The sequence below is a fragment of the Oreochromis niloticus genome, linkage group LG4 (genome assembly GCF_001858045.2).
Source record: "Oreochromis niloticus isolate F11D_XX linkage group LG4, O_niloticus_UMD_NMBU, whole genome shotgun sequence".
NCBI classification, from domain to species: Eukaryota; Metazoa; Chordata; class Actinopteri; order Cichliformes; family Cichlidae; genus Oreochromis; species Oreochromis niloticus.
The window spans coordinates 31,663,213-31,685,863 of record NC_031969.2 but is presented as its reverse complement, the minus strand read 5'-3'; the positions used below and the strand labels follow the sequence as shown (position 1 = coordinate 31,685,863).

General features: G+C 44.8%; 1 protein-coding gene across 11 annotated transcripts in view; it reads right to left on the bottom strand.

Moving 5' to 3' along the window:
- Window positions 1–22,651, bottom strand: part of LOC100705667 (RNA binding fox-1 homolog 3) — a 422,442-nt gene that overhangs the window by 266,755 nt on the left and 133,036 nt on the right. For 7 of the 11 annotated variants that reach the window (XM_025906459.1, XM_025906468.1, XM_025906460.1 and 4 more), the window contains one exon: window positions 1,055–1,117. The exons of 3 other annotated variants lie outside the window; for them this stretch is intronic. The gene's annotated coding sequence lies outside the window, so the exon portion shown is untranslated. Of the gene's footprint in view, window positions 1–1,054; window positions 1,118–1,285; window positions 1,434–22,651 lie in introns of those variants that run through there. One more of the 11 variants, XM_019357614.2, reaches the window with a different exon arrangement.

The following is a 22,651-nucleotide window of genomic DNA, read 5'->3' as shown; positions in this document are numbered from 1 at the left end:
GGCCCGTCTCGGCTCCATCGCACACACACACACACCCACTCTTCATATGGCTCAGACACATGTCGTGGGCAGACTAAACGTGGCCCTCTGATCAAAGAGCAGCATGTACGGATGGACGCTGACTTCCTGACCCCCCCTCCCTGCACCCACACACACACTGACTATCCTTTATTGTGTACAGTAGGCACAATCACTGCACTCTAAGCATGCACAGCTCTGTAGTAACGCGTTTTCCTCTTTAAAAAACTAAAACCCTGTCACAACTAATGGTACGTGGGCACAAACACTGAATTTAAAAAAAAAAAATCCTACTCGTGCATCTGCTACTGTAGTCATTAAAACTACGCTAAGTGCTTATGAGGCTATGAATGGCACACACATATGCTTAGCACATCTTGGACCAGGAGCAACATCCATCTACAATTCATCCCCCATCTGCACGGCATCACCAGAAAAATGACGGCGGCGCGATGCAAAAGTCCTCGCTCCACAACAAGAGCAACGTCGCTTAAAAAAAGAAAGAAGAAAGAGGAGAAGCGCATCTATCTGTGTGCGCGTGTAAATATGGAAAGTGACGGATGAATCAGAAGTTTAGTCAACAGAGAAAACCTTGGTTCCAGCTGCCCGGCTGTCTGATGAGCCACTCTATGCTTGTCAACAACATCCCCTATCATTCTCGCACAACTATCTACTCACAAAACCAAGACCCGCCCCCTACATCCCTTCGGCAATTCCACCATCCTCCAGGAGAAACACCTCCGAAAGCAGAGCGGCTTGCTCGCAGCAGCGGCGGCAGAAATCCCTTTCCCTCCTCGTCTCTTTTTCCCCCCTCCCTCTCTGCCTTCTCCTCTCTTCTCCTCTCTCTGTATTTCTGTGCATGCCCTCTTTCATTCCTCTTTTTCTCCCTTCCCGCGCTGCTTCTCCTGCTGCTGCCGCCGCTGTGTTTGGCGCGACGGATGAAAACATAAAAGAGGCAAAGAATAAAAAGAAAGCGAAATAGACAAAACCGATGTTGGGAAGGCTGGAGAAGCCAAATTAGCATGAGAATACTCACAGTGTTGTTGCTGAAGGAGCGCGGGGATGGGAGCGCGGCACCGGTCCCTCCGTCAGATACAACCTGCACAAGATTGAAGAGGAGAAAAAAAAAGAAAACCGGGGCTGTGAGAGAGCGGCAAAGCGAGAGGGGAGAGGAGGAGGAGGAGGAGGAGGAGAGAAGAGCAGGACAAGGAGGAGGAGGAGAAGAAGAAGAGAGAGGAGGAGGGAGCTGAGCATCTAAGGCACGCACCAACAGGAGCCCAAATAAAGAAATAAAAGGATTCCTCGAGCTATGTGCGTGTGTTTGGGCAGCGATGCTGTGTTTGTGTGTGTTGTTATGAAAGGGGGCGGGGAAGCTGGTTGTCTTTGGGAAATATAAAAACACACACACACACTCGCATGCGGGGTTGCACTTGGCCGCACAATCACATCTGACAGGTCTGATCTGTGGTCCACCTACCTCCTTATCGCTACCTCACTCTTCCACAGTACTCTGCTCTCTCTCTCTCTCTCTCTCACAAACACTAAATCTCGCTCGCTCGCTCGCTCTCTCTGTTGCTCACACTGATGCCAGAGATTCGGCCGCTACAGGGGAGCTATCGCCCTCATCACTGTATGTTGCTGGAAGAGGGAGGGCACCGTCGGATCTCCCGCCCGCCCACGCCACCCGGCCCGACCCCTCCTCCCCTCCATCTCCACCTCCATCTCCACCTCCAATGTACAGAGAAAGAGAATGCTTCAATTGAATGAAAGCAATCCCAGTGGCATTGAGGCAATTATAGAGGCTGCTGGCACTGTTTTCTGCTTTTTTCGTCCTCCCCTCCTCTTTCTCGTTCCCTCCATCCTCTCCCGGGCTGGTGGAGAGTCTGTTTTCTCTCCCTTTTAGTTTCTCTCTGCTCCAGACATATGCCACTATTAATGTAGCTTCTGTCACTTCAGCTGTTTCGGTCAGATCACCTCCATCTCTGCTTCAACCTCCGAGGCCCAGGTAGAGTTGCCTCTCTCCCTGCCCGTCTGCACGGCTGCCAGATCCTTCCGAGCCCCCAAAAAGCTCCTGGAAACCGGACTCTTCACTCCACAAACCCGAGAGCGTAACTTAGTAACGGCAGAGCGAAGAACAGAAACGCCCCAGGGAAAACTTTAATAACTATCTCTTAGGCTCCTCCTCGTGTGTTTCTGTCTTTCTCCTTGAAAAATCTCGCGCTACATATATCATCATCAAAAGAAGAGCTGTAAGTCAAACACCTCAGCCTCTAATCAGGTAGCTCTCCCTCTTTCCCCTCCACCCCCGCTCCGTGCATCCCGCAGCCACTACTGCACTTTATCTCCCCTCAATTAACATCTTCTGAGCGAGCCTCTATTATCTTAACCACACAGAGCAGAGAGGTCCTCCGAGGAGACACCGTGGAGGACGGCTGAGCTGTGGACAGAGGACTCCCAGCCCTGCTGCTGCCGCCGCTTCAATTCGCAGGCCTAATTAAAGCCCGAGTCAGACATGACAAACTGCGAGCGGAGGTGCAACAGAAACAAACACAGTCAGAGGCTCTGCCTGCGCGGATGCATGTAGCCCGGAGGATTCTCTTTGTGAAGACTATCTGCCAGAAAACAGACACGTTCATGTCAACGTCATGACAACATCATCCAAATCTCCTTTGACAGTTTGCTCACTTTGATTGTGCTTCTCTGTGCAGACGCCACCACCGTGTCGCGGCATCTGTACCAATGCAAAGGCTCAAGGATTCCCATAAAATATTTAAGCGATACAGCGCGTCGATGTCACGCTCGTATACGACTAATTTCCATTTTGAAAATACACCCCCTCCCTTGTGTTTGGGCGCCCTCACCAACTTTAATTTCACCCTACGAAGCGATCAAACCGCACATTAAGCCATCAAGCTGCCCTCTTTGTCCTTGCTTCCATCAGACAACAACAGTGAGAGCCGGTCCCCCCTCACACCTCCACTCACGCCACAAAGGAAGCTTGGCTATTTGGACGTCTCTGCCGTGGACTTTGGCTGAGGCTAGACTATTAAGAGTATTCTATTACTGTTAGGTTAACCTGTCACGCTTGGATGTGGCTCTCTTTATTGTCTGGCTGCTGTGAAAGGGCAGGGGATAAAACTCAATCAGCGGGACAAACGACCACACATACCTCCATTCATCAGGACCCGGGGTTTCCCCCGGCCACCACAACCGCGCTGTAACGCCGCGGGGGCGGACTTGGCTCCTTAAAATGAGAGACCCTCCCCTCAGGAGCCAATCTGTCCAAGGATGGACGGATGGAGTGAAATCTTTGGTAACATCAGATTTCACTCCTTAATCACGACTTGGGGAATAGCAGCTCTAAGAGGGATGAAGGAGTTAATGCATCGACTGAGATCAAGTAGTGCAGTAGACAATGCGGGGGAGTGATTAAGAAAGCAGACTAGTGATCAGTGGATGACAGGGGTCAATCCCCTGTTGGGCAATTGGGTAGTGGCCCTGGGCTATGGTACTTAGCCCCAACACAGCAGCCAGACACTCAACTGTGTGAGTGGATAAAATGTCAAATTCAACTTCACCCTTTGCCAAGGTTCAAAGCAAGAAGATGACAGTGAACGCTTTGGTTATTAAAAAATTCATATCGTAATGAAACAGCCGTGTTCCATCTTCACACATCCCCCTGCAGCAAACACGGCACTCCTTTTTTCATGGGATCCATCAAGGGAGGGCCACAATTAAGTGACTAATTTGATTAGGAGATAATGTGAGTCCCACTTAATGGAAAGGACAGACTTCACAACACAGGCAGATTAGTTTGGTGGATGCCTGCTTATTAATTAAGACAGCCCTCCGTGCCCATATTAAGTCAAATGCACAGATGCAGTTTTAATGGGTCAAACGTAAGACAAATGGAAATTGGGATGTGGAGGAGAAAAAGAGAAGCTGCTTATACTTGATGATGAAAACTGAAAATGACCATGAAATGTTTTAATTAAACTTGTATTAACGTCTCCTTAAAAAACAAAAAGTTTGGTGCACACTTGCATTAATTATCCGTTCGTAATGTAATCGGTAGCTGGTTGCTAAAACGTGCCGAAGCGCTTCTCATCTTGAATTTCACTGTGCTGCGTCTGTGTTTCCACTGTGTGTCATTGCACACCATAGCAACAGCAAGTCATTACACTCGTTCAAATTACCTCTCTCACTGTCATTCAGGTTTTGTCTCTGATTCTGCATAAGCCTTTAGACCAACTCCTGCTTTTTATTCATGATACGATCGGCATGCTAAAGCACTGCTACGACTTATGCCTCGTCCCTCGGAAGATTTGATACAAGCATACAATGAATTATTTATTAATAAACTCATTTAATCTTTGAGCAAAAAGCAAATAAATGGCCCAATTTTCTCCTTTGAAAACTATAAGTAGGCCCGAATTCTTGTCTCGACTGATGCACGGTTCCTGTGAGCAGCTTTTTTATTTATTTTTTTTCACACTGGCCTCCTGCTTTCTTTCCTAAAGTCCAACAGATTTTGTCTGTAGCTCATGTCCTGCATGCCCCAACGGTTGCCCAGCGCACGCTGACAATCAGCCAGATGGATCTCCAGCGCGACGATTTCTGAGTCCCTGTAGAAAAAGGTAAAAACCACAACCAAAAGCATGAGAGATTACTGTATTTGCAGCAGTCCTTGAGTTTGTGCTCGCCGTCTGGCTGGAGTATTCAGCCACTGCAGTGCTCTGTCATTCTGGGCACACAGCACACTCCCAAGCGCTCTATTTACGGTAGCCGAATCCCTGCTGCGTGGAGCAGGAAGGGTATAATCTCCCAGTGGTATTCTGGGTGGTGAATCTGCTGGTGTTGTCTGTGCATACCAATGGCAACCTCACCTCTGTCTAAGGAGTTATAATGTATAAAGAAAGAAAGAAGCGGCGAGCCGGTGAACAGAGCGCCGAGGTGTTGGAAGGGAAACGGCGGCGTCTGGTACCCCCGGTGGGGAAATACATTCGCTCCCACCAACACTACCAGTGCGAGTGTTACCACTTTGGTGTCTCCTACTCGTACCACCTGCGTCTGTACAGTCGCACCGTGCTGAATTCAATCAAGCAGTCATGTAAAACAGCTACATCTACGTAGTGTTTATGTATGCCACCACCTGCAGACACGGGGCTCATTCTGAGAGCTATGATCATCTCGCTGCAAGAAAATGTGATGGAATTTCATTTGAAGAGAGCGTATCTGCAAACTGAAGAGGACTGTAAGAGAAGGTGTAGATTAAAATGCTGTGAGACTCGAGCCTTTCTCTGACATGGGCTACAAAACATTGGATTCATCTGTATTTTTTAATTTATTTTTCCAGACATGGTCACTTTGGTATTGCTTTTTTTCTCGGCTCTATTCAGAGATACGCCCGACGCTGACAGAATGAGCCGTAGCACTCGCGTTCTGTGCTACCCGAACTCAATCAAAGCCCTCTCGATCGTGCACCACGCCGACCGATCCTGAGCCGGATAATAAAGTTACTGCTGTGTGCTCATTGCTGCTTGGAGCAATTTTAATTTCTAATAGATGTTATTGAGAAGAAACTCTGCACCCTGTTCTAATTTCGTGTGTGCAGAAAAAGCGTCGGTTTAATACATACGCACACAATTTTAATTTTTCCGCCATGACAGAGTGAGACTTTCAGACTGGATGTCTTACACCAGCCTTTGCCTCTTCATGATCTTGTTAGCAGCGACCGTGTCTGTTCAATGAACTGACCAACTCAAGACGCAGGAAAGAGACGTGAGCTTCTGCAGTCTTGGGTTTGCCTTTTCCGTTAATGTGAAGGCACGCATTTAATCGTGTTAAACTTGAATGCTGCTGTGAGGACTGTCCTTGCAACTTTTACTCATGCATGAAGCTGACATGTTGGAAAGGAGTGCTTCATGGATGTTGGTTTATATAAAAACCAAACTCGCCGAGAGAACGTGCACCATCTAAAAAAATCTGCTTAGCGCGACGGCCGCACGCAGATGCATCGCGCAGCAATGCCCTGAAGTGACGAAGCGCAACAATGCTACACGAGGGCTAGTGTCTGAGGCGTCAGGTGACTTCCCTCTCGGTTATGCATGCGCGGTGAGGCCTCGGCTTCCTTTCTGAATACGATTTGTGCTGAGAACTGGGCTAGCCCAGGGTGAGAGCCAAACCGACAAGGCTGAGATGGAGGGAAGATTCAGAGAGCCTCTGTTCTCTCACCGGGGGATCCCCCACATCATTTAGCGCCTCATGCAGATCGCTGCTAGTGGTAACACAGCCCTCTGGGCCTGGGGAATTAATGTACCAAGCAATGGCAGAAGTGATTTATTAAAATAACACAGCCTGATGAGAGAGGGACCAGGGCTGCTCTTCCTCAGCTCAGCCCCATATGTCACAGAGGGAGGAAGTGGAATCATATAGGTGCTACAGCGAAGAGCAACAAAGGAGAGACTGAGAGAAAGTGGAAAGCCACTACACAAATTGTGCAACAGTCCTCGCTGTCATTGCCTATTTATTTACCCTCTTTCCATTTGAGTCAGGCCTTGTATTAAATTGATCCCTCCTGCCGCGTTTTGCCTTGTTGAACAAGCGCAAAGCCCCGTTAAGTGTCTGTGAAAGGCTGGTGATTGTGTTTGCGGCGCCCCGGGTGTGATGTGGCCGTCTGCTCCCCTCTATCTCCCCCGGACAGACGGGATTAGAGGCTGAGAGAGGGGCTGAATGACCCTCTAGGGGGGGACAAGAGACAGGCAGGCTGTGAGCAGCTTGGTTTAGAGCTCACACGCAAATACACAGTGACAAATACAGGCCTGTGCACACACAGTCTCTCAGCAGCACAAGCACAAAGTGTTTAAGCTTAGCTTGCCCCCAGACAGAGGCAGGGCCATCCGGAGGCTTGGCCACGCGCAGAGGCAGACACGCACTTATCCACGAACTCGCTTATTAGCTACAGCGGCAGCACCAGTGAAAAGCTTATGCATCCTCTCGCTGCTGGTGATATAAAACATCTGCTGTGTTGTTAAACATCTGCTGTTTAATAGTTCATATCTCTGATATTTTATCATTTTTCATTGGGCTAATCAAGATCTGCATAAATTCCTGCTGATACGGTTGCTGCCTGGTACTGTAGAGTGACAGCGGGGGATTTCATATGTACTGAAATAAAGGAGCCGATGCAGTTTCCTCGCAGAACCTGCGATGGTTACGGGCAGCACGTCGTCACTACTAGGATGTCAAAAATGGTGATTTTTCTCTAAGCTGCCGACGTCTTAAAGATATGCACAAGGTGTCCTTGAGCATCCTTTATGGCAACAGCGAGAAGCATCTCTGACTCCCAACTCATCACACATGGATGCTCATCATAAAGGACACTTGGTAAGTGTCATTTTGCAACATGCAATATGAAAAATTCCAAAATCTAGTCATGTAGATTTCACCAGCTTCTCCCAAACAATTAGTTTTCACCTAACCAGTGATAAAAACTACAATAAAAAAAAGGCGAATGAGTGAAAACCAATCAAATGCTTGCTGCAGGCTCCTAATGTTTATGCCTTTATGACTGACTTATTTTGGCATCCAGTATTGCCTCTGGTTTGGTCACTGCAGTAAGAGGCCTAAAATTTACATGCATTTCCATCTTATGCTGGCAAGCTTATGCAGCGTGGCTGACTATACATACAAGAGCGGAGTCATTTCAAATGACTGAACGACAAACACAGGCTGGAGAAAAAAAAAGAAAAGGGAGTGAAGTGGATTTTTTAGGATACACTGATATAGTCAGATACAAATTTAGCACGAATGTAGCAGAATCTGAGATTTAAAGCGGCTTCCCCCCCAACAAAAATGGATTCCCGGAAAAATAACTGCAGTCTTCACAGATCCCTGAGAGGCTGCCGCACACATCTCCCAGCCTGCTCCATCTGATCCACGGAGCCCCCAGGGGATGTTACTGTACCGCTCCCCCCGTCAAAGCAATGGAGCAGCACTCATTCACATCAAGGAGCACACTTTGAATCCATTCAGATCAGATGATTACGATGCTGGGCACCTTCCTCGGTGGGGCAGATAAGTGGAGAGGCTCCATCCGACATTTACATCTCATACACCTCATCAAACACTGGGTCTTTGTAGTCATGTGTTACATTTGAATAAAGCAAAGCTGGAATTTTTAAGCAGTGTGAAAATTCATCAAACCTTCCATCCGGTGAGGCCCTTGTCTCTCCTAGCAAATAACTCTTGGTTACCTTATTCAAACTGAAAGTGGCAGGGCTCAAATCAAATCAAGTCAAATCAAATTGTGCTCGGGTGAAAAAGTGAGGAGTGGGGACGGAAAGGGAAAGGGCTCAAAAACAGTCACGTTTTCTCGAGTTCAAGTTCTCTCAACCTTTTAATGGCTCGCTGCAGAAATTTACTAAATAATGCAGGTGAATTTGCACAAAGCGAGTTTTTTTTAAAAGCAGCAACAGCTTCGTTAAAGACAAAGTCAGGAGGAGAGGAAGGTAAAGAAGGCAGTGCAGACTATAGAGATCACTGTGAGCTTTGAAGATTTTTATGGGGTGTAATGTTCAAAACGGCGACCTTTCTTTGTGTAATTCTGTCACTTGATAGAAGAAATGTGTTAGAAAAATGCAAATGTTTATCCATTTACCTGAAAAGGAGGACTAGCTAAAGGAAACCCGTCCTTTAGAAACGCATTAAGAGACCGACACGTCGTTAAATTCCTTTACACGATGAATGCATCCAGACAGAAAAAGAGCTGAATGGAGACAAAGGCAGACTAAGAGATAGAGAGCGAGAGGCAACCACGATTTGCGCCGTCTTCCTCTGCCTCCAGCTTGAACTTTCGGGGCAAAGATGAAATAAAATAACAATGGGTTACCATAGAAATAACACTGGAGCTCATAACTAAGTAGCTGGGAGAGATGGGGAGCGTATGAAGGAGGTGGTGGTGGTGGTGGGTGGGGGGGGGGGGGGAGGTTTGGAGGGGGTCCAGCTTTTATCTGTCAGCCGCAATCCTCCATCATCAAAGCTCTTCACCACTTTCAGGGCCAGGACGCAAAGACACCAGTAGATCATTAGTCTCCAGTGAAGAACAGTAATTTATCCGAGTGTTTTTTTCTTCTTTTCCACAAAAGTTGAGAGGAGTGAAAGAAGGTTTGTGTGGGTAAGAAGGATAGAAAAAAAACGACAGAAAGAGGGAGTAATCTTTTTTCAGTAAGTCAATTTCTCTGGGCGCTAACCTAGCTCCCTTTGGGCTAGCGGTGCAGGTATCAAGCCTGCGGTCTGACGGGCTCCTCTCTCTGTGAAGCACTAGCCCTTTGCAGCACATCAATACACTGAACTTTTCCAGCAGAGTACCTGAGCTCTCCTGCATGACCCGCTTCTCCTTTATCTATTCTGTTTAAAGATACCAGTTGCAGGAGAAGGAGCTTGATTACCTCCTGGGACAACCCCGCTCCTCTTTAAGTTTTCCAAGTGAGAAAGTGTTCAGAAGTTTGTTGACAGATCTCTGCTGCAGCGGGAGGGAGCGATGGACATGGTAACCTTGGCTCTCCAAAGGACAAACTGAGAGTTTTGAAAAGATCAAGCGGGAGGGATTTTGTTTATGCAGGAGATGGACGGGAACAGAACGGAACGGGGAAAGCAAGCGTGCAAGGGGAAGACGAGCGACTCGAAGGAAAAACCTTAACGCCTGACCCTAACAGAAAGGGCATACTGTGGCTCCATTATGCTGTGGAGGGAATTTCGCTGGCAAAGGTCACTGCAAATCAATCACAGTGATCGGGAATATTCGTCTTTATCCTGTGATGAAATATTTCTTTCTGGGTGGGAGCAGATACTTGCAGGATAACAGTACTGCCATCCATACAGCAGGACGGCTACTGACAGTGGAAACAATTAGCTATGCTCTCCTCAGTCAACTGATCTCTGACTAACTGAACAACTAAACCAATGTGTTTGACAGTGTTCTCAACCAGTATCTTGATATATCAAAAAAAGAAAATTTATAGCTATCCTTCTCTTCAGTAGACTTCTAGAGACTTTATGAACAAATGCTACTGTATTTTCTGCACTATAAGCGCACTTAAAATCCTTAAATATTCTCAAAATTCGACAGTGCGCCTTATGTATGATATCTGGTTGTGCTTACTGACCTCTAACTGATTTTATTTGGTACACGGCGCTCAGAAATCTGTCAAAAAATGTTTTAGTACGACTTCGGTAAGCTACGAAGCCGCACCGCTTGATGGATTGTCGGAGCATTACGGCTGCCGTAGTCAGGAGCCTCGGGGAGTAATCTGGGTCCTAAACTCCGTCCGCTTCAGGTCAAACGAACACTGCGGCATCACTGAGAGTTAAAAACTGTCTAAATTCTTTCATCTTTAATAAAATGATCAGTGTTGCTGCTTTACCAGGTGTAACTATTAAGTTTAACATCCAGGCATCCATGAAAACAGAATTTACGAAGTTTAACAGAGTTAGAAGTTAGCAGGAAGTTAGCTCGCTAGTTTCCACCTAAACATGATATAGCATGTTCTGACTGAGAGATTTCTGAAAAAATTCAAACGTACAGCTCTGCTATCACTTCCAACATAAATGAAGACAGAAAACGAAACAGCAGTGACGTTTGTAGGGTTACTGAAGTTGGACTAGCTGCTATATAATGATGTGCTACGTGGTGGCTAGCTACACAGCTATGTTAGCACAATATAAACACAGTGAAGCTGGAGGATGAACGCTAACTTTTTTCCACTCGATAAAAGTTAACGTGAGGGTTCCCGATGGTTAGGGACAAATGCAATCGCATGGCAGGATGCTGTAAACGGACCAAACTTCAGTCAGGAGAACAACTGAGATAATCCATCCACAACACGAGGTTAGTCATTAATATACTGCAACAACATGGGAATAGAGCAGCTGCGAGAGAATTCAGCATTAATGAATAAACAGTACGGAATTAGAGGAAGCAAGAAGATTGAGTTGAGTAAAGTTTGACCTATCTGACTGTTTTGTTTCGGTTAATGCGCCTTATGTTCCGAACAATACGGTAAACAGTGTTGGGGAATAACGGAATACATGTACCGCCGTTACATATTTAGAATACAAAATATGAGTAACTGTATTCCGTTACAGTTACCGTTTAAAAAGGTGGTATTCAGAATACAGTTACTTTGTTGAAATAAATGGATTACATGGCGGTACTTCCCTGTTTCATATTGTCGCGGGTCAGGACTGTTTGGGTTTGTTTGACAGCTACGTTTTGTTGTTCCAGGCGGCAGCGTTACGGTTGCCATGGTTACAGGGTGACGCTCTCTCTCTGCGTGTTTCCTGGGTGAGAGAGCGCTTTTTTGTTGTTGTTGTTGTGCTAAGCTAAAAGGCAGAATGCTACAGGCATAGCCCTAAAGCATGTAGCCTGATGGGCAGTGTAGTCCGTGCTGCAGGGAGAATGGACTACCATACCCGTTATGTGTCTGTGAGCGAGGGAGGGAGAGAAAGGAAAAGTCCGAGCTGTCACGGAGCAAAAACGGGAGCTGGAAGCTTGTAAATATAATAATAACCACAGCAGCCAAGAAGAGTGCCTGACGAGCCCAGCTGTAAGTAAGCTATTAAGACTCAACTGTACACTGTGTTCGTGTTTTCCTCCGGAAAAAATAAGTTCCGTTGGAGCAGCCTTTCAACGCCTCTCTCTGTCTCCCGCAAGCAAAGTTGACCCAGACAACAGAGTAAAGCTATTTTTCGGCTACCAGCCCGACACGGAACCCACCGTATTAGCCAGAGGTCCCTTTACTACGTTTCGGAGCCGCGGACCTTCAGTAACAGTAATAAATCACAGCAATAGTACATTCACGTAGTTGTAAACAGCATGATAATATATTAAGTAATCCAAAGTATTCAGAATACGTTACTCTCATTGAGTAACGTAACGGAATACGTTACAGAATACATTTTGGGGCATGTATTCAGTATTCTGTAGTGGAATACATTTTAAAAGTAACCTTCCCAACACTGACGGTAAATGATTTTCCTTTAATCTGTCAACCAGCTGTTGATATATGGATCTAGGATTCCCGTCATGGATGTCTGGCCAAGATAAAGCAACAACATTTCATGTGAATACGAATACAGATAATAGTCTGGTTAAAAGCAAGTTGTGCAGAGCTGAACTAAAGGCATTAGATGTGTCAACCTACCTGGCTAGCTTTCACTCATTCATTATTGGTGCTTTTGTACAATAGAGACAGAAAAAAAACATTGACGTAAAAGCATCCGTTAATAAGAAAAGTTATTTAACTTTTAAATGAAAGTCTCGCTTAAACAATTCAGTTTTTAAAAAAAATGCACAAATTGTTTAAACAAGGTGTTTGAGTAACTCTGTGTTTGAGGAGTGTGTTTGCAGCTCGATATATAAGGTATGAAATGTGCACCAGGCAGTGACTCGGAGTCAAGAAAACATCAGGAATCTTTTCATAATCTGTATGCCATGTTGTTTATGAGGAAGAATGCCTGCACAGGCAAACATTCAAGCAATTCAGCGCTGAGACTACAGTGTATTTGGACAATACACCATACGTCTAGTCAAGCCTGTATAATGGATTCGTGTGTCAGGGTGTGACCTAAGGTGTTTCCTGAGGAGCGCTGTGTGTTTCCAGGCCTTCATAAAAGCCCTTTCGTTGTATAGTTGTGTGCGTCTGTGTGTGTGTGTCTGGCTTTGTAGCTGCCGGGCTCCACAGGTACACAGGCCATCGATCACACGATGCGGCCATTATACACAGGCAGGGGTGGAGGTGGATAATGCTCCCACCACTGCCACCGCCGGGGCCTCGACCGCTTGAGGGTCAAGCGTTTGGCTGGCCAGCGGTAATCAAGCCGACAGCGGGCTGGCTGTCTGCATGACAAATCATGTCACCGGCACTCATCTGTAGACTTGAGCACGCAAATACACCTGGCCCACCTACGCACAGCCCATCTATCGGGTTGCTTTTGGGATGTAAAAAGAAGAAAATGCGAGACGTAGCAAAGTTTAGCATTAACCAACAACATCTGTCACAGATTGGTTAGAGAAAAACCTGCAGTATTTTTTCTTAAGAAAACCAAAAATGTGTTTAATTCAGGTCCAGAAAAGGAAATGAGTTCAAACAGATTTCATTTATTTTTGGTGAAACTGGTCTGTTCTGGGACCTCCCTGGCCTTCCAGGCAACATGTAAAAAGCCCGAAGCTTAAACACCAAATTAAAGAACTCTGCAGTTAACAAAGTAGGTATGGATGACAAGAGACATGTTATTCACTAAATAACAAACAGCAGGAAAAGCAGGGTCTGCGGTGGGTTGCCTAGCTGCTTGCAGAGGCACCATAGGTAGAGTATCAACTGATGTAGGTGGGCGTGTGGGGGTACCGTTTGATCTGTAGCTTCTAAAATATGGAGTAATACAATATTATGCAAAAGTATTGAGTCACCCCTCATTTTATTATATTTTAAAGTGGTCTTGAGCAAAGATTCTCCAGGATTTCTGGAGGTTTTTCCAAGTTTTGCCATGGACATCAGCTAATTCTTCACTTTTTCAGTACAGTCAGTGCGCTTGACCATTTTAGCAGATTTTATTTTGTGTGTGTGCTTGTTTGTTCAACCACTTAACACTAACAAATGAATCATTCAAGCATTAAAAAGGCAACTAACTCAAAGGATGAACCAGTGTTGTGTCTACACAGCAAAAATCCCATTTTAAAATGTATCTTTGCAAGAAGACACAATGTTTCCATTGCTTTGGTTAAAACTATGAAAATTACCAAAGATAACACAGTTTTATAGGCATAAAATAGTATTGTTGCTCCAACAAGGTGATTCCCAAAGCACTACTAGCCAAAAACCTGGTATATTTTGGCTTGGTGTGCAGTGTGTCCTTAAAAAAATTGAAGAAATTGGACAAGTGAAGAAGTGGTAATGCTTAAAAAACTCATATGCTCAAGAAACAGGAAAAAAATTCAGAAAAGACCTGACACAGGACCTGAGAAATGCATCTGACCCTTCAGTTCCATCTACTGTTCGCCAAAGCTTCATTAGAAATGGCCTCAGTGGAGGGGTGGCTGTCAAGAAGCCATTGTTAAGGAGGAGAAACGGGGAGAAAAGGCTGAGGTGTGCCAAATTACACAAGAACTGGATAGAAAGGCAACAGGATCTGGAAACAGGTCTGATGAATCCAGGTTTGACATTTTTGGTTCAAATTATCATCAGTTTGTACAGAGGTGGTCACGAGAGAGGTCCAACAGGGAGTCTACACCCATCTGTGAAACACGGTGGAGGCTCTGTCGTCCACCATACCGTTTATTTGGCAATGTGTTTGGGACGATGATTTCAAACATACTGCAAATGCAGGAAAAACATACCTGGATAGTAAAACACACAATGACCAGCGTCAGTCAAGGATTTGCCCTTCCAGAGCCCAGATCTTAATTTTATTGAAGCAGTGTGGGATCCAGAAGACAGCCAACAACCAAAGAAGGCCTTTGAATGTCTTTTAAGATACCTGGAGAACTATTCCTGCAGATTATGCACCATAATGCTGCCTAAGAATAAAGGTGACCTCACCTAATATTGACATTCAGTCTTCTTAGAATTTGTAAACAAAATATTTTTCCCTTGTTTACTGTATTTTAAAGGCATGTTTGCAGGTTTCAATAAACTGCTTCATATATTTCTCATTTTCAAAGCAAAGCATAACTCATAGAAGAGTGACTCAAGACTTATGCACAGTGCTATAGATCTAAAGTGCAAAGTTTGGCATTTTGTGTGTTTTAATAGTTTTTGGACAAAAGCTCTGCATTGCATGAAGATGTAATCTTTATCAGATAGCCCAGCAAACTAATTGTTGGTTTCAGTGTCTTCGGGGGATTTGTTTATGAACTAAAAAAAGACAAAGTAACCAGTGTTATCCTTTAAAGCTGCTGCATGAGATATCTCTGCAATAATGCAGTAACCTCATTAACTTCAAACCAGGAAATGAGGCAGAAACAAAGAAGAGCGTTTTATCCCTAATTGCGCAACTAGCTGAAGAGTGAAGATTCAAAATGGGCGAGATAAATTTAAACTTGTTCCTGTGAGAAGTGAGCTGGGTTACCAGTGACAGCTACACCTGCTCAACACCTCCGCCTTCACCAATCAAAAAGACACTCAAGACCAACATGTGTGCATAAACTGATAAAGTTTTGTAGAGAAAAAAGAAAACCCCAGTAAAGTAGCTTTACATCCAGCTGCTTTTTGTTGTCAACGGCTGGAACTGACCCCAAAATACTATCTATAGCCCAATTAAGAAAAACAATGCAAATAGCAGGTAAAGACAACAGTCTGTGTTTCAAGTCTAGATTCAGATTGCATTTGGCAAATTTTTAATTTGCTGAAGAACTCGACAATTATGCAAACTGTCGACAAAAAGCCTAAACATCTGCTATTTGAGCTTCCCGAGTGCAGGTGGAGGACTGAGCGAAAGGAAGCGGGCGAGACGCAGATGGGGAAGGAGACAGAAAGAGAAGAAGACAGTAAGAGAAGGAGACAGAAATAGAGGAGAGCAGATAAAGAGAGGGGAGAGGATGTGGTGAGGAAGCAGAGCGTAGTAGAGCCGGCCGCTGGGACTGTGAGGAATGAGCTGGCTGTGCTATAGGAGGCCTTAATGAGCATTCTCTCTAAACCCTGGAGAGTCTCTCTACAGCTCTCGTCCAATCTCTGTCTTTTCTCACAGCCAGCGAGGTACAGACACACAAAGCTGCTCGTATGATGCCGTATGCAGAACGTAAAGAAAGGCAGGCACCGCCTCAAACGTGCTCCTGATCACCCCTGACTGGTGAGCTGGAATTCGTCCAGTTATAACTCACTGTCGCCTCTGCAGGGCACACGGTCGTTTAAATCCTCTCTCATAATGAAACAACATTAACTGGCTACGTGACACAGTTCTCTCTGCTACTGCAGACAACACTAATATCTTGCTCTATTTCAATTCCATTGCATTAAATTGGTACAGTGAAGCCAGCGTGGATCCTAATAAACCAATAAACACCTGGGAACCAAAGGGAGAAGTGTGGCAGCTACGCTCAGATAATAGCCACTTTATGCATTAACAAAACACCTGTGGTAATAATGGTTTCCTACTGTAGGTGCATGTGTTTTTTTCCTCTCTGCAGACTAATGTGCCCTTGATTCTCTTCTGACTTATCACTCCCCCCAGCTGTAGTTATGGATGGAGGGGTACGACAGACGAACCCTAAGCATGTGTGCAAAAGCCTCTGGTTTTATCCGCCGCCTCTTTATTTTTCCCAGGGAAACTGCTAAATGACAAGGTGTCTTGAATTATGGCTCGACGCGTGCGGGCCTGAAAAATGGAAAAATGATGAACAACGGGACAAAAAAATTCAGGGAAAACAAGTTGCAGAGGTGACGGGAACAGCTGTAAATCTGGCTCCGGGACAGGGCAGGAGATGAGGCGGGGACACAATCACCGGAGCAAGCGGGTGTATGTGCCGTGTTTATTTTCCACCTTACTGTGTGCATAGGTATCTGCTGAGGTTAAAGAGTCGGCAGCCCTTATTTAACAAAACGATTAGACCTCTCCGTTACCTCTCAATTCCAGCCTCGAGTGCCTATGAAGCTGCTGTGCCTGAGCTGGCCGGAACTTGGAAACCATCCAGAGTCTCTGAACAACTCACTCTCATTAACTATTAACCAGTGACTCGGGCCTTAAATCATCTCGGTGGTCCCCAGCCTGCTGACCCTGCTGCGGATGGTGAAGGCAGCAGCGGAGCGCCGTTTCATCAAAGCTAGCCCATCGTACACCCTGCTGATTTAATGGGCTACAATTACACTACTTCTGACACAATATATGGGCAAACATTTATAGATTTTCCTCCCTCCAACTCCACAGCACTCTGCGCCAATACATTTATTTCTCTCCCCCACAAACCTGCTTGACAACCACGGTGTTGGTATTACTAAATTACATGTTGCAAATTCAGCTCCGCGCTGACCTAGAGGCCAGAGCATATGGTAAGTGCTGCATTGCCCGAGGCTGTTGCACCACGTGTGCTGCACGAATCGACGTACCGTACAGCAGAGCATCCCTATAGGTACGTCGGACCTGATTCCTTATTTCAAAAACAAGCCATCACGGTGGAACCATATGGCTGACCTGCTATTTATGTATATCTGGTCTGATTAAGTCAGGCCTAGAGGCCCCAGAGTACAGCCGTTAGTTGATGGTGACTGGAATGGGCTACTAGGACGACACCACGCTCGATCACGTGCAGTGGAAAAAAAAAAATTAGACAACACTCCCCCGAGTACCGTGCCTTGTTTTTGTTCCGTCGTTAAAGAAGACATGCTAATGTGCGTCTCGCTATAAGTGGATCACAACTGAGAGTGCACAGAGCTCTGGGTCGTCATCAATCATGCCACTGATGTTTATTGATTCTGTCCAGACTCATTATGACATCCAAGAGGTGCCTCGTCTCCGACACGTGTCCGTACACTGGTGCAGTTGGGAATCTAGAGATGTTTCGTGCTCGGTTACATGTGTCAAGGAAGGTTTTCGGTCAAAGAGTCGCAGTGGCCGGTCGCATCACGTCTGCCAGACTCATCTCTAAAGATTATCATCTTGATTTTTATTTAAGACGACATATTTTTCATAACTGATGCTCATTTCTTATCCTTGAACCAACGCTGAACCCTGACACCCACACAGACACCCACTGTCCTCTAACTATGCTAAACTTGGCATGTCACCGGCTTTTCTTTGAAGGTCACCTCACTGAAATTGATGTCTCCTGGGGTAAGACAGCAGACTGGAGTTTGACTCATCAACAACATTTCTTGTACGTGAAAAGAAGGTAGAAGTCGGAATTAATCATCCCGATAATTGCCATTTTGTTTTGCCTTCATGTTCACATTCGGTTTTTGATGTATGGCACTGGTTGTTATTCATCCTTCCATCTTCAAGCTCTTTTCTGGGTCGTGGTCACAGGGGCAGCAATCTGAACAGGCTGTTATTTGATGGAAAAGGTCTTAGTGGTTTTAAAGATCATACATTGTGAGAAAAATATCAAAAGTGTGTTTTCCACCAGTCAGAAAAGAATGTCTTTACTGATAAAGGCTTATGAGAGGAACCAGACCTATTTCAATTACTGGAATAAAGCAGAGGTGTGGATGATAGTGAAGAGGTCAGACGCAGGCTAAGAAATAATTCCATTAGTAGATGGAAAAACTGACAGAAGCTAAAATCCCAAGTACTAAAAAAACAAGTCTTAGAATGCAAATGTGGAAAAAGAGAAGACTATATAATGAAGCTGTTTTATTTCTTTAGCACTGTTGTAAAATGCATTTAATAAAACGGGAGGACTTGGGCATGTGCTGATGTTGTTTGAGCGAGCAGAGTGAATCATTTTGCAGGGTGAAGAGGAATCCTTTCGATTGCTGAAGTACAGTGAAGATGAGAAATGAGGCTTACCAGAGTAAAAGTAAGGATACTGTCTGGCACAGGAAGTGCAATTTCAGTGATATACAGTAGAGCAGGAGTCGTGCAAAATTCTGACAAAAAATGACGGTGACCTCGGTGGTATCTGTTAGCCGAGTTTATCTCTGTCAACGATTTACGCTGTGGAGAAGCTTCAGTAAGAGTTAATGAGTCAGACTAACATCCTGGTGGGAGGGAACCTGCTGGGTAAAACCGGCCTGTAGGAGACGGCCTCCGGGCACGTAGGAGGCCTTTGTGCCAAACACAAGGCCTTAATCCACCCCGCCACCGCACAGTGACAGGAAGAGGGAAAGAGATGAGATACCGGGGGCCTGTCCTCCTACTCTGTGCTTCCTGAGACGAGTGTGTGGTGGTGGTGTGTGTGCTCTCTCACACATTCTAGGAGAATAGAAATATATATAAATATATATACAGTACACGTCTACTGTAAACAGAATGCCCCTGTACAAATACACTTTGTTTATGTGTTGTATAATATTACTTTGAGATTTGTTTGCTCGCTCTCTGGGTTTTGTTTGGTGGGCAGCGCGGATGTTCTGGGAGCAGCACAGTGTGGAGGCAACCGTGGCAGGCACGGCCTTTGGACCGGGCTTGCGGTGTAGGCCCGTTGACAGGCATGGGACTGATGCGCTTCACAGCTTCCCCCACCACCGCATGCACACGCTCACACAGAGCAGAGCGAGCCCGACTTGGCCCCTTGATTTAGCACTGTGGGTGGCAGAAGTCAGAAGACGGGACTCTAAAAGGAATAGAGAATGGCCTGACTTGTCTGTCATTTTCTGCCTTACTGAGTTTTTTTGAAATCCCACAAACCCTCGAGATATACCAAGTGTGAAAGCATCTCTCTACTTTAGAATGAATGCAATACCAACACTTGATACCAAAAAATAATACTAATAGTACATGAAATTAATGTTTCTATGTAAAAATGAAACAGAACTTACATCACAGTCTAATGCAGTTGCCAAATGAGGAAATTCTTTAGGTGCTATTTGGATAATTTGTGCTACTGACACATTTTATATGGATTTGCATTAACAAAATCATTGTTTAAGGCGTCACAAAGCCCATAATAGTGGAAGATGAAGGATTTTAAATATTGCTGTTTTGGACATTAGTAATTATCGGTTATGGCCGAATGTTCATATTTTGCAGTCTGGAGAAAAACAAAATGCACGTTGGAATAAATCCATCAAGCTCCAGTATCCCTGGCTGCATTAAAGGTCCCCTATAGTGTAGATGGAAAGGTCACTTGCTACTTCCATTTCTCTAGAGTGCCACGCAACTTTATGACCTGCCAGCGTTGCAAGCCAGCAATATTTTTTCTTAGTCTAACTAAAAATATGTATAATGAGAGTGTAGCATGCTGCTAAATAAAAAAAATCTAAGCTACTAACTATTTTTTTGCATGATGCTAGGATGGCGGACCGCACATCCTGGTTTGAAGAAGCAGACTGCATGACTGGCATGGAAGCAATGCACAGCTGCAGACGGGTACACCAGCTAAATGTATTTTGCCCACTTTTTGGACTCTAGTCCAACTCAGAAATCAGTTTAATTTGACTGAATTTAGAGCGTTTTACTGCTTTAAATCACAGCTGTAACCAGAGTTTAGAAGCACCTGTGTAAGGTTTGTGCTCCAACAACCAATAAAAAGAGACTCTGTAGAGACTAGATTTAAAGTTGCAATCAAAACTAGAAATTTTGAAAAAGGCAAAGGTTATTTTGTGCACTTTCCCTCTTTTCTAAACTATTCCTTAAGACTACTTGAGTGGAAAGTTCAGCCGTGTTGAGAAAATAACAAAATACAGAATTCCTTCAGTCAAAATTAATATAGCACAGTGGAAAAAGTTACTTACTCAGTGGCTCTGGCTCTACTGTACATCTAATGCTCTCCTTGTGTCTGAACCACCCAATTATCTTTCCATTCATGGTGCATCAACCTAACACCTTAAACCCAATCAGAGTCCACCTGGGGTGTCAAACACTGAGATGTGACAACTTTACTATCTTAAAAAAAGAAAAGAAAAAGCGTGGCTATGGCTACGCTTTGAATACCATCAGGACGTCATTTCCACTGAGGAACGAACACTGGTTTCACTTTCCAGAATAAAGAGAAATCCAGGGGAATCCAAGATGGCGCCTGTGTGTGCAGCGTGCCGTCAGCTGTTACCTGTTTTGCTTTAGCTAGCTTTGTTTACATCTGTTTTCATCAAAAATGTCTCTACTCCTCTGGTTTATGACTCCCAATCGCTACTAAATATCCGAGCTGTTGAAGAGCAGTCCCGACTGGCCCCAGGATGCGAGTGTGACTGCTCCTAAATTGTGGAGCCAACTGGCCCTTCACATCAGGACCTCCCCAACATTAGACACTTTCAAAACCTGTCTGATCACTCACATTTATTCCTTGGCTTTTAAATCAGAATGAGTTTCTACCACTTTTATTTGTCTTATTACTCAAATCATTTTATGCTTCTTTTTCTTAAATTTGATCATTTCTTCCTATGTTTGTATCTCTTTTGATGATCTTAAATATACAGCACCATGGTCAACAGTTGTTGCTTTAAATGTGCTATATAAATAAATTTGACTTTGACACTTTAAAATGTAACACGTCAGTTCAATCAATCAATCGATCTTTATTTATAAAACACTTTTCATACAAAAAAAACTGTAGCACAAAGTGCTTTACATGGTTAAAAGCAGCCCACCCCACCCTCCCACTCACTCCCCACACTCTCATTAACAGAAACGATCATGAATACACACATTCTTCCCCCCCCACACACACACAATAACCCCAATAACAGATTAACAGGAGGTGTTTGTTTCACACTGGGTGATGTTACCTTTTGAGGCGATCGTGGCTCAAGAGTTGGCAGTTCCTCTTGTAATCGGAAGGTTGCCGGTTCGAGCCCTGGCTCTGACAGTCTCGGTCGTTGTGTCCTTGGGCAAGACACTTCACCCGTTGCCTACTGGTGGTGGTCAGAGGGCCCGGTGGCGCCAGTGTCCAGCAGCCTCGCCTCTGTCAGTGCGCCCCAGGGTGGCTGAAGCTACAATGTAGCTTACCATCACCAGTGTGTGAATGTGTGTGTGAATGGGTGGATGACTGAATGTGTAAAGCGCTTTGGGGTCCTTAGGGGTAAGGAAAGAGCTATACAAATACAGGCCATTTACCATTTACCTTTTGGTTCAAGCTACACTCAGCTCGCTTACCGTTAGCCTTTCAGACGTGTGTACTGTCCTGCTCCCTGTGGTTATGTATTGCTTTAACACAGCTAAATTCCCAATAAAGCAATTTTCATGTTTTTGCATTTCGGTTGTCAGAAAAAGAGTGACTTTAACATGGCCCATGAACTATACAGTGACCTGTTTGATATAACTGTTTCTTAAAATGCTACTCAGATATGCTAAAATAATGATTTTACCACTAAGGTTGTTGTTCAGATCAAAAAAAGAAGAAAAAGAAGAAGAAAAAAGAAAAGCAATACAGTGTAGATCTTATTAGTAGAGGTAAGCTGCTATGGTATGTGCTGCGCCGCCCCAGTAGCCTCTGTCACTGTATGAACTCGTGCAGAAAGGGCACGGGAAGCAGACTCAGATGCATTTAAGGTTACAGGCACAGAAACTGCTCAGAGAACTAAAAACAGGGAGATGCCCACACGGAAAAGAGAGTCACGGCTCGTTCTGCACGGCAAAACGAGCTGAAACTTGTTAAAAAAAATATGGGACCTTATTATCCCTGACAACTAAATTTTTTATGGAATCTTTTTTTCAAGAACTTTCACTGCAAAGTCTTATGAATTTTTGGGGATCAGATGGGATTTCTGACTTCAGAAATGACGCACTGATTCCAAAAAAGGGAGCTACCTGCTTTTGATGGTTGATGAGCTGATGTGCCGTGAGGTTATAGCTGAGGCACAGGGAAAAGTAAAGTCAACGTATTCCAGATTTGTTTTTAAAAAACAATTTGAAAATATTTTGCTTTTAACATAAAGACTGGGCCGACACTTACCATAAGAAAGTTCCTACATCATGTATCATAATCGGTTATAAAACTAAGTGAGGATCCCTGAAAGCAGAACACAGACACAGCACGTCCCCTATT